At 46.9% G+C, this 11,439-nt stretch overlaps 1 long non-coding RNA gene across 2 annotated transcripts in view; it reads right to left on the reverse strand.

Moving 5' to 3' along the window:
• The window catches only part of LOC114765649 (uncharacterized), a 35,456-nt gene that overhangs the window by 23,229 nt on the left and 788 nt on the right, over positions 1–11,439 (reverse strand). For both annotated transcript variants that reach the window (XR_003742695.1, XR_003742694.1), the window contains exons 2-3: positions 10,868–11,118; positions 5,240–5,354 (exon numbers count right to left, since the gene is read on the reverse strand). This is a non-coding gene — a long non-coding RNA (uncharacterized LOC114765649). The remainder of the gene's footprint in view (positions 1–5,239; positions 5,355–10,867; positions 11,119–11,439) is intronic.

Here is an 11,439-nt window from a genome sequence, read left to right on the forward strand (position 1 = left end):
CCCCGGACCCTCGGCCTGGCTCCCCGGCGAGGTCCCGCTTGGCGGCCCCGGACCCTCGGCCTGGCTCCCCGGCGAGGTCCCGCTTGGCGGCCCCGGACCCTCGGCCTGGCTCCCCGGCGAGGTCCCGCTTGGCGGCCCCGGACCCTCGGCCTGGCTCCCCGGCGAGGTCCCGCTTGGCGGCCCCGGACCCTCGGCCTGGCTCCCCGGCGTGGTCCCGCTTGGCGGCCCCGGACCCTCGGCCTGGCTCCCCGGCGTGGTCCCGCTTGGCGGCCCCGGACCCTCGGCCTGGCTCCCCGGCGTGGTCCCGCATGACGGCCCCAGACTCCCGTACCTGCACACAATAATCAGGGCCGATCCATCTGGGTACGTGTGGGCCCTGTCTCCACATGTCCCCTCTGACACGTCTTGTGTCACCCCCTGCACCGCGCAGGGAGATTGTCCCAGAGCCTCCGGCGACTGTTCCAGGCACCCCAGGCTGGTGCCTTCTGGGACTATGCAGCCCCTCTCGCTGCCCGGCCCTGGTGCCAAGGGGGGGGCATTGCCAGACCATCCGGCTAGCCCCTTCTGCGTCCGTTGGGACAAGCAGGCCCTCTTCCTGCCTGTCCCAGCTGGGTCCTCATGCCTACCCGGGGGCTCTATGGCGCTCCACCCCTCTGGAGGCAGACGCAGGCCCATGCCTGGCCCGCCCTCCTCACTGGCTACCGGAGGACCCAGCTCCATCGCTTCCCCACCTCCCCTCCCCTCAGGAGGAGTCCCCAACCCGAACTGCACCCCCCCAAAAAATTCTTTGGGGGAGCACCCCCCCCGGCTGGACTTAGGGGTACCTTGGGGCTTGTCCACCTCGCCTTGGACCAGCACATTCGGGTCAGGAACCTCCTCCCTGGGGTTCGGCTCCGCGGCTGGGTCGCCATCTGGTGGACACAAAGAGGGGAAGTGGGGGCGACATACGGACACATATGCCACACAGACACACACAGACAGAGACAGACAGAAGAGAGGGTCGTCTGGCTCCCTCTCTGGGCTCTCCGGGACCTCCTCAGGGGGCACAGCCAGGATCTCGGGAGGAGCGACCTTCTCGTCGCCCACCAGTGCTGGGTCTTCTTGCCCCGGATCCTGACTGGCACTGGATGTGGTGGAGGGGCAGAGTTCGATCCCTGGCTCAGGCCGATCAAACTCCGCCCTCAGTCTCTGTTGGAAGTCCCGAAAACTCCTGTCTGTCTCTCCCTGCTGCCAGAGGGTTGTGCTCCAGCCCCATGCTGATCCAGACAGACACGTGAGGATGGTAGTGATCTCGTCTGTGTCTGCTGCCCCACTGAAGGGTCCCGGGACAATTGGGCGGTCCCACACGGGGCTGGGCACGTCGCTGGAGATGGTGGTAGGTGTGTGGTGTGGAGGGGGGTGGACGTCTTCGCCAGCAGGTGTGGACGCTGGTGCTGCGCTGCCATTTTGCTGGGGAACGTCCGGGCAGAGGGAAGGCGGGTCGGCGACTGGAGCAGGAATGGAGGATTCCCTGCGAGGCAGTCCCGGCAGCGCAGTTGCTGGCTGGCGACCTCCCGTCGCCCTCTTCCACCAGCTTTCCTCACACTGCTGGGAGGGACGTGGGTCTCCACGGACCTCGTGACGCTCCTGGATGGGCGCGATGGGCGGAGCCATCCCGGCACCGACTGCCCAAACGGCGTCATCCTGGTCGTCGTCCGTGTCAACCTCGTACCCCCGGAAGTCACATGGGTCATCACGGACGCCGCGATGATCTCGGACGCGCACGCTGGGCGGAGCCATCCCGGCACCGACCGCCCACCGAAAATCCACGTCATCATCGCTTTCGTCATCCGTGTCCTCCCACCGGTGACTCCAAGGGTCGTCCACCCTGCGGACATCCTGGACCCATGGCGCGATAAGCTCCCATGGGCAGTACTCTGGCCATTCGGGCTGGAGGCTGCCCACCTCCTCGCTGGAGGAACGCTGCCGTTGTTGTTGCCGCTTCTCACCCCCCTGGAAGTGACGTGGGTCCCCACGGACCTTGCGACGATCGCAGACTGGCGCGATGGGCGGAGCCCAACTCTCGTCTCCCGTGCTCTCGTCGTCGTCCGTGTCGTCCCAGTCCACGGGGAGCCTTGCCAGCAGAGCGCAGAGTTCTTGGCTCGACATGCCGAAGATCGTGGGGGTCGCATCTTCTGCGCTCGCTGCCCACGTCACTTCCTCGCTGCTGCCGACGCCAACGTCCTCGCTCCGCCCACTCACCCGCCGACGTTGTCGCTTCCGGGTTTCGCGGAGTTTCCCGGGGGTGACGTCATCACGCGGCGCCGCGTACCACGGCTTCTCGGGGAGAAAACGCTCCACCAGAACGGGCGGCGCGTCTCTCCCCTGCCGTCCGCGTTCGCCGCGCCGGGCTGCGTCCTTCGCGGCGTTTCTTCTCCTCTGCTTTCCACCTCTGCGCTTTTGGGGGGGGTCGCTGGCATTCTGTCACGACTACGGACTTACGGGGGAAGGAAGCGCAGAGGTCTGACATACTGGGAAGGGGTTTTATTATACAATAAACAAAGAAATACAAATAAACAATGGCGAGATGGCCAAAAACAGTTTAACATAAATCAAGAACTGAAACAAACCCGTAGGCGTGTGGCGATTGCCAGAACTCAAAACACATAAAACTAAACAAGGTCAAGTTCGTGCATAGAGTTCACGAAAATGCCAGCGACCCCGAACGGGCGGAAACTTCCGGCATTTATGGGGCGTCAGGATTGGGTTCCGGTGTGGAGCCCAGCTGCAGGCAATCCTGACAAATGCTTTTGAAAAGTGATTTTCATTAATTTTGCAAAACTTCAAGCTTTACTCGTATGTCTGATGAATGTTTGTCTGTGTGGGGGAAAAGTTAAAAGATTTTCAGTTTAATTTGTACATTTTCATGGGATCTAGTTGTGTCTGTTCGTGGTTTGCACTGGTGGGAGTGTTGTTGTTGGTGTATTGCAATTTTAAGGTGGTGAAATTACATCAAGAAAAAAAAATATATATAAATTCGTATATTAATATTTTTCACTTCTATAATTAGGTGGAAAAAAGGTACTCCCGCTGATGTGCTTGCATATTATGAAGATGTCAGAGTTGTTTTGTTTACTGAAAACTCCAAGGTAAATTTTTTATAATATTAGTCCATCATAAATCTTGCATCCCACATGACATTCTGACTTTACACCCAAAACACACAGGGGGCAACCACTGATTGTGCTAGTTGTCCCTAGAGGTCATTTTCATCATAGGTACACTTCAACTGTGAGAAACAGTTGAATGCTCTCACAAATGGAAGGAGGTTTTTTACCCCAAATCTCACAATATATGGCCCCATTCATCCTTTCCTTTATACTGATCGGTCGGTGAATTTACCCACTGTCTCAGGGGGTCAACCCAGTCGCCTACAAACTGTCTACAAACCGCACCATGCATGTCAGCCCAGTAATTCACGTCTCCCTGCTTGGCAAAGCAGTGTTTTCTCAGCAGGATTTCTACTGATCATTCACCGCTATACTCATACCGAGCACCCTGCATGCCAACTTCCCTCCGCCGCTGCATCATCTCAATCCAGTCCTATACAACTTTATTTATAAATCACTATAAAGCAAACCAGCACCAGACCAAAGTGTTGTACAGTGAATAAGTTAGGTTAAGTGAATAAGTTATCTCATCCACCACAGACACGCTCCCCTTAACAAATACAAAACTTTTTGTTTGCAGATCTTGTTTTTTTACATGCAGTTTTATTGCGCTAGTTTAATTTCTAACCTTGTGCTGCATTTATTTTGATGCAGCCAATCATAAAGGATTTTATATCCAAGACTTCAAACCTGCTTGCAAATATGACCAAGAAAATGCGATTTATTTTGTGTGTTAATCATAAGACGGAACAGATGTGAAATGGGCAGGCTGAGAGACGTAATATAAATGTCAGTGCTAATCCTGTTTTTACACCTTCATGGATGTTTAGCCCAAGAATATTAGTAATGAGTATATTTTACACACCATGAACAGGCATTTGTGACAGTACAGTTTTACTGCTTTGTGTGAAAAAGCCACTATTTTCCACATTAACTGTGCCAGTTAACTATATTTGTGGTACAGATGACAGTGGGTTGTTCTGGTAAAAATGCCATGTGCTGTTTGAATTATCCTAATTAGAAAATACTGGCTCAGGGAGAAGGGGGCTCACTTGATTGAAACCCACCCTGATCCCTGTGGACTTTCTGGGGGGTCTTTTGGATTCCTATAACATTCAAAGATGTGACTGTGGGATGTACACAGTGGGTATTTATAGATAAAAAATACTGTACAATATTTGCGCATTATGAGATGAGAAAGAACTAGCACAGACAAAAAGCAGAGCAATCGCACAGTGCACAGAGAACAGGAATGGATATGAGACCTGTGTTCCTGATGGCTGGGTACATTCCCGGTACGTTCACACGTTGCCCTTCTGGGGAATGCTCTGTGACATGCCGATTATGTGTGAGATTGTTAAATAATGACCTTAAAATGTCTAGGGGCTTTACTTTTCTTGTTTAGGAATTGTCCATTCCTCACCAAAGATTGCAGAGAAAGGTTTTGTCTTTTTTGGTGGGGGCAGGACACGAGGGGACAAAAAAGTTACATTGAATTAAATAAATAGTCTGATGGCAATAAATATTAAACATGTCATTCAATCTGTTATTCATACACTCTAGGCTTCTAACGTATGGATTTTTTTATGATAGAACCTGAATAAAATGGGAGGAGCCAATGACTGATAATCATTGCACAACTTATCTGCCTCATTCTGGATGATTTAGACCTGCACTGATAAATATGTCACACATGCAAGCATCACGGAAGATTGTGTTTTTTCATTTTGTATCTATTTATTTATGCATATCCTCAGCATGTAGTGCTGCACTTACCACTATTTAAAAAATAATGCTGTAAATAATGCTGTAAGTTTCAGATGTACACAGATGTACTTACCTTGTAAAACAACTCTACTCTACTCAACTCTAGCCAGACTTGTAAATATGTTAATGTAAATATGTTAATAGTAAATGTAAACATGTACACATGTTAGTCTGATTGAAATTGAAATGTACAGAACTGTGAAGCTGTCCAGATCACTACACCATATGGTACCAATCTGCTGTTGATTCATTTGTTCATTTGTCTGTTGTTTTGGTTCTTTTGGTACTCCCTGCGTTCAGACATAGCTTAATAGTAGTCTTACCTCTGGCATTGTCCCAGATCTGGTGACTGTACATCCTCCTGGGCACCTGTTCACTATGGGGAGCCCTCAGGGATCTGTACTTGGCATTTTGCTGTTTTCTTAATACACACTTCCACTGGGAACAATAAAAAAACAACATTTAATTCATTAAATTTTTATTCCAATGATCTACTCGCCTCTAAAACACACACACCATTAATTGACTGACTGGGTGACATTAAGCAATGAATAGCTTTGAAATGTTTCAACGAATGCAAAACAGAGCAAAACGGTAGTCCAATGCCATCCATGGATGGCAATTTTAAAATGCACAAGCAAATAAGCTCACACATTGTGGCTTGACTACTGCAATGTTCTTTATTTTGGTCGCCCAAAATTCAGCAGCGTGCATGCTGACAACTGCTAAAAAGAGTCAACACATTACACCAGTGTTTCACTGCACTGGTTGCTAGTTTGTAAATCAACCTATACCACCTCACCAACAAGCTGACAGAGTGCATGTCATCAACTGTCATAGACATACATTGTACAGACATACATTGGTCAATAAATCGATTTCCCTTACATGCTTGTGTACTGACAGAACAACAGTCATGCTGTAACTTTAACTTGACTAAATTGTGCATGGAAACATACTGACTGTCAGTCAAAAGCAATCCGATTTGTCAACTGGGGTTTCTATAGAAATGCCAATTTCCTTGAAGGAATGAACCACTATTGATGGGTGAAGTGCCTGACCTTTACAAATTCATTGATTGGCAGACCTCAGTCTTTAACTATTGAATTTCTGAAGCTGATTGATGTTTCTCTCGTTAATGACTGATTCAGCAGGCACATAAAATTATTACGGCTTTGAGGAAGACGGCTTACATATATCACACTGCAGACAGACATGCTCTGGCCGCTGTTCTAAAGGTCACCTTTTCAGTAGAATCAATAACTATTCATTAGAAAAGGGTTTTGGGAGCTGCTTGAATGTAGATTTATATGTAGTCGTTACCCTGATCTTTTTGCTGAAGCATTTTTCAGTATATTTCTGGGTGTGCCTTGACAAGAGCACATCCAAAAAACTTTCATATTCTTTTGGAAGACAACAATAAAAAAAGAAAAAAAAAAGAAAGAAAAAAACATACTACTGTGCATCTGCAGTATGGTGCCAAACCACTCAAACCTCAACTGAAAACTTTCTTCAAACCAGATTCCCATGAAGAGAAAGGAAATGGGTAAATAAATGGGTAAAAAAAATAAATGCATTTATGCCACACTATCAGTCCTGGTGGCCTTAGCAGGTTAAGAATGCCCTTGGTGCTATGGGCAGTGCTGGGAGTCATCTTCAAACTGAATGTGACAGCCCTTTATCCTTATATATCTGCAATGAGGTCCTACATCTATCTGCCTCTGGGGGAAATCCTTTTCTCATCCTCTATGGCTGTGTGTGCGTGTGTATGTCTGTGTGTGGACTCTGGGTGAGTTCCAGTGCCTGGTCTCACCATTCTGCTGCGGAGGGTGTTGGGGGTGTTATCCTTCCAGCACTGCAATGCAAATAAGGGCCAACACTGCAGATGAACCAAATGAAACAGGCACTGGAAGGAATGTGCTGCCCACAAAGGAGGGCACTTGGCAAGGCCGCCATGCCGTAATCACTCAGCTCCAGCAGGGAATGCAGGGTTATGTGATTAAGAACTTTGCGGGCAGCGCTGGGCCGTCACAGCCAAGCAATGACAGCCGGAGGGGCAGGTGCTGTGGGGTCTCCCATTAATGGTCTCAGTCTGGCCAGTAAAAGTCCCCGACCTGATGGATCAGCGCTGCGCTTTAGTGCTTCGCCTATGGGAGCCAGCAGTGGGTTATTTATATGTAAGAGTATAGGGAGATGAAGAAGCACCTCTGGATATCAGTTGCCATGGACACCGAGTAAGCCGACTTGAGGCGATGAAGGAATGTCTTTCTCCCGCATGCACACACACCAAACACATTCCTCCTGGTCTCTAGTCCACCAGTTTAGTTTTTTCTTTCTTTTTTTGCGTCTTTATGTGTTTTCAATCATGGGGGGACGGGGGTGGGGGGGCGAGGTTGTGAGGTGTTGGTTTGAGGGAGGAGTCTTGAGAGATGTGAAGAATTGTTAATGTGGTCGAGTGTTAATTCACTTGTTAAAAAAACAACAATCTGCAGTCTCCTCCACTGCACCCACTTGATTTGGATGGCCGACTGTCTTGGGTGGACACTGTCAGAGGGACAGTGTTTTTCTGCCTGAACACTAATGCATGCATTTTGTGCCGTAAATACTGCTGTCCTTATAATTGCCTCACTAGTTGTAATGCATGGCAATTTTTGTAATTTTGGTGCTGGACTGTACTTGCATAAATTCATTGCTGCTGGAGTTTTTTCCACATGCTTAAAGGAGCAGCACATGTGTTTTGTGTGTGGAAATTGTTGGAAGGGGTTCAAGCTGCTTTGGCCAAGGCACTCGGAAAACCCAAATTGGTGTAATTCTTTATAATATACATATATCCCTCAACCACTCATTTTTATTCCTCCCTTCTGTCACCTCTTTTGTTTTTTTATAACATTATATTTTTCCCTCAGACCCTAGACACTCTTCCCCTTTGGCAGATGATATAGAGTCTATACACCAGAACCAACCTACACAGGAACAGCTTCTTTCCTCACACCATCCCCCTCACAAACATCTAAACCGCTATAAAACCATGTTCCATATCCAATGCAACTCGGTCTACACTCCACACTGTTATTATTGCAATTCACTTATATTGTGTGGTCTTGTTTATTATCTGTATTTTTGTGCATGTCTGTAAAAAAGACCCTGAATGTATACTACCATTCAAAAATTTGGACGTATCTACTCATTTATGGGTCTTGCTTTTTTTGCATTACAGAGGTTATATACAGTCATGGCAAAAGGTTTTGAGAATGACACAAATACTAGTTTTCGCAAAGTTTGCTGGCAATATGCATATACAGAATGTTATGAAGAGTGATCATATGAATTGCAAAGTCCCTTTTTGCAATGAGAATGGGAAGAGGGATTTTGCTGAGATCATTTCAGTGATCCTCTTGTTAACGCACAAGGCTGGAGATCATTCTGTCATGCTAAATTGAGTTACACCAGATGCATTAAAAGGAGGGTGATGCTTGAATCATTGATATTTGTCTGTTACATGCAAGGAAACACATGTGCAGAGCTTGCTCAGGAACGGCAGCAAAGCAGGTGTGAGTGCATCTGCACATACAGTGAGGCGAAGACATTTGGAGGATGGCCTGGTGTCAATAAAGGCATCAAAGAAGCCACTTCTCTCCAAGAAAAACATCAAGGACAGACTGATATTATGCAAAAAGTACAGGGATTGGACTGAAGGAGTCATTGGAGTCAGTTTCTCTGATGAAGCCCCTTTCCGATTGTTTGGAGCATCTGAAAAAATCCAAGGGAGTGGGATCACTCACAATTTTGCCTAAGAACACAGCCATGAAAAATGGGACCAAAACATCCTCCGACAGCAACTTCTCCAAACCATCCAAGAACAGTTTGGTGAAGAACAATGCCTTTTCCAGCATGATGGAGCACCGTGTCATGTCACTGAGGTCACTGAACAAGCAAAAGTCCCCACCCACTGCTGCCCGGGTGCCTTTCATGGCTGCCCAATGCTCACGAATGTATGATGGGTTAAATTCAGAGGACACATTTTGTTGTGTGCACCATGTGCTGTGCTATGTATAACAATAACAAAAGCAATCACTTTCACCAATTAAAAAAATAGTAAACAAGACAAAAAAATAATAATATTCAAGTCTCTCCAAAGCAGGGAGCTTTTGCTGCGATGGCAGCATTTCACAATCTTGGCTTCTCTCAACCACCTTAATTTAGACAATGGGGATGGTTTTCCAACAGGTTTATGATGACAATACTGAACAAAGCAGTTATGAAGCTAAAAAGAGGCAACTCTGAAAAAACAGATTCATCAAACATATGTAGCCATTTCTAAAGCGTGTTTCTTGCATTGAATTCTTCAAAATTGCCTCTGTCTTATTCTCTACAGAGTATCACCACTGTCCAAGCATTTGACTTGTAGTGTATATTGCTCACTGCTGAAATGGGCTGGAATGAAATTCTTTGTATGCGTGCTAATATATTTGACCAATAAACATGATACTGATTCTGATTTTGATTCGGAATAGATTGCTGTGTGCTCATCTTCCAGGGAACGTTTCCTGGGCCGACACCCGTCAGGAACATGGGAACTCTTGGAGCCTTGTTTAGATAGAGAGTTTGAACGATGTTCTCATGTTTCAGTGAAGCGGCTGAAGTGAAGAAAAGTTGAAGTGAAGGGTGCACGTCCACCCTTGTCCAGTGAAAATCACTGTAAGAGCTGCATCGGTGGATAATGTGGACGTGAAAGAACGAGACAGCATCGGCTACTACGGCCAGGAGAAAATGCTCTTCTGCAGCTTCATAGGATTCATAGGATTCAGAGATGGAGGGACCAGACGAGCAGTACTGGAGGCTCGGAGTATACGAGGTGCAGTGCGAGGTGTAATAAGGGCTGTGAGGTAGGATGGTGCTACTCCATGTTTGGCTTTGTAGGCCAGCATCAGTATTTTGAACCTGATGCGTGCAGCTACTGGGAGCCAGTGGAGGGAACGTAGCAGAGGGGTGGTGTGGGAGAATTTGAGAATTTGTTGAAGATCAATAAATCCTTTATATGAGGCCAATGCAAGGCATTAGCTCAGAAATAAGCTCAAAACTCATCACACAACAGCTCAGAATCAATGTTTGTCCATGATACTGAATGGCATGTATTCATTTAAAAAAGCACAGCAACTCATATTACTTATTGATTCATTTCGATATTTTCCATAATAACCGCTAAAGCCTAACAACATGCATGGTTAAACGTGCTGTTTTGCGGTGTGGCGCACACAACGCAAGTCATCCGACCCTTGGTATAAACAAAAAAGAACCCCCTCTGCGGCGTTCAGAGATAATCCTGCACGTTGAGCAGGTAATGTGTCAATTTGTAGTTTACGCAAACATGATTTCTAGTGCCTTTAGCATGGAAACAACAAATACTCATTCATTATTCATTGCTCAGTGTGAGTCCTATGTAATTGGGGTGTACAAAGCTGCTGGTTGCTTTGCTTCCACTGAGTGCCACGCCTTTAAGCCTGAAAGTGCTTTTTATGCAACTTTAGTAACCTTAACTGTGGGCTGAAGGGTGTTATGAGATTTATTAATGTGGGGAACCATGGGGTGAGGTACTGAATCAGTCATTCACTGTAGAGGGAGAAAATTGTTCAAAAATTGAAAAGGGCCCAGCGGCTTGGAAATATGCATTTTCACATTTCGTGTAATCATTTAAATGTTCAGCACCCAGAGCCGCGATTTCACTGGGGTCTCAAGTGCCTGGTCATGACATAATAAAGGTACATGCATGGTCAGGGTACATACATCATAATTATCATGGTCGGGCAGGGTCTGTCTCATCCTCTCAGGCTCTCAGCTCTCCTTCACTACCACACGGAGGTGGCAAGTGAACATAGCAGCAGAGAGGAGACTCCCGGGGCACAAAAACCAGGCCGAAGTACATTAGGTGAACTGTCAGTGCACATTATTACCTGTTTAAGCATGCTTTGGTGATAAATCAGTGCTGTCCTTTCCAGGCAGCTCAGCTCCTTAAAGCGTGCATTGAGAAAACGCTCTTCTTTTGGTAAAGTCGCTCAGGTCTCTGGGACCGAGTGTTCGCTGTTACCATATGTACAGATTAATTAAGTGCAGGACTGTGCAGCATCTGCTTGCCCATGCAGATAAATTAATGTGGCTTGATCCAGTTAGAGAAACAGATGCTCCCTGTGTCAGGTAGTCAAACCTGCAAACACACAGACACACACATCATTATTATTATTTATTATTCTTTTTCTACATTTGGGTGTCAGAAATAATGAAACAAACCTGGGGGGTTAGATTACTTCTTCTCTCCAAACATAAATCTATAGATAAATATTTTTTTTTCTCTCAATACAGATATATGATAATCATCATAAATATATCCGCAAAAACATGTTAAATCAAATCATGGTCCCATTATAAATTCCTGCATTTTTCTTTATGATGATTTTTTGTGAAATCCCAGAGACTCTCCCCACGCGTCACGCTTACTAAAGCGCCGTGAAAACACGGGAGGGAGATT

The sequence above is a fragment of the Denticeps clupeoides genome, chromosome 16, assembly GCF_900700375.1.
Source record: "Denticeps clupeoides chromosome 16, fDenClu1.1, whole genome shotgun sequence".
Taxonomy (NCBI): domain Eukaryota; kingdom Metazoa; phylum Chordata; class Actinopteri; order Clupeiformes; family Denticipitidae; genus Denticeps; species Denticeps clupeoides.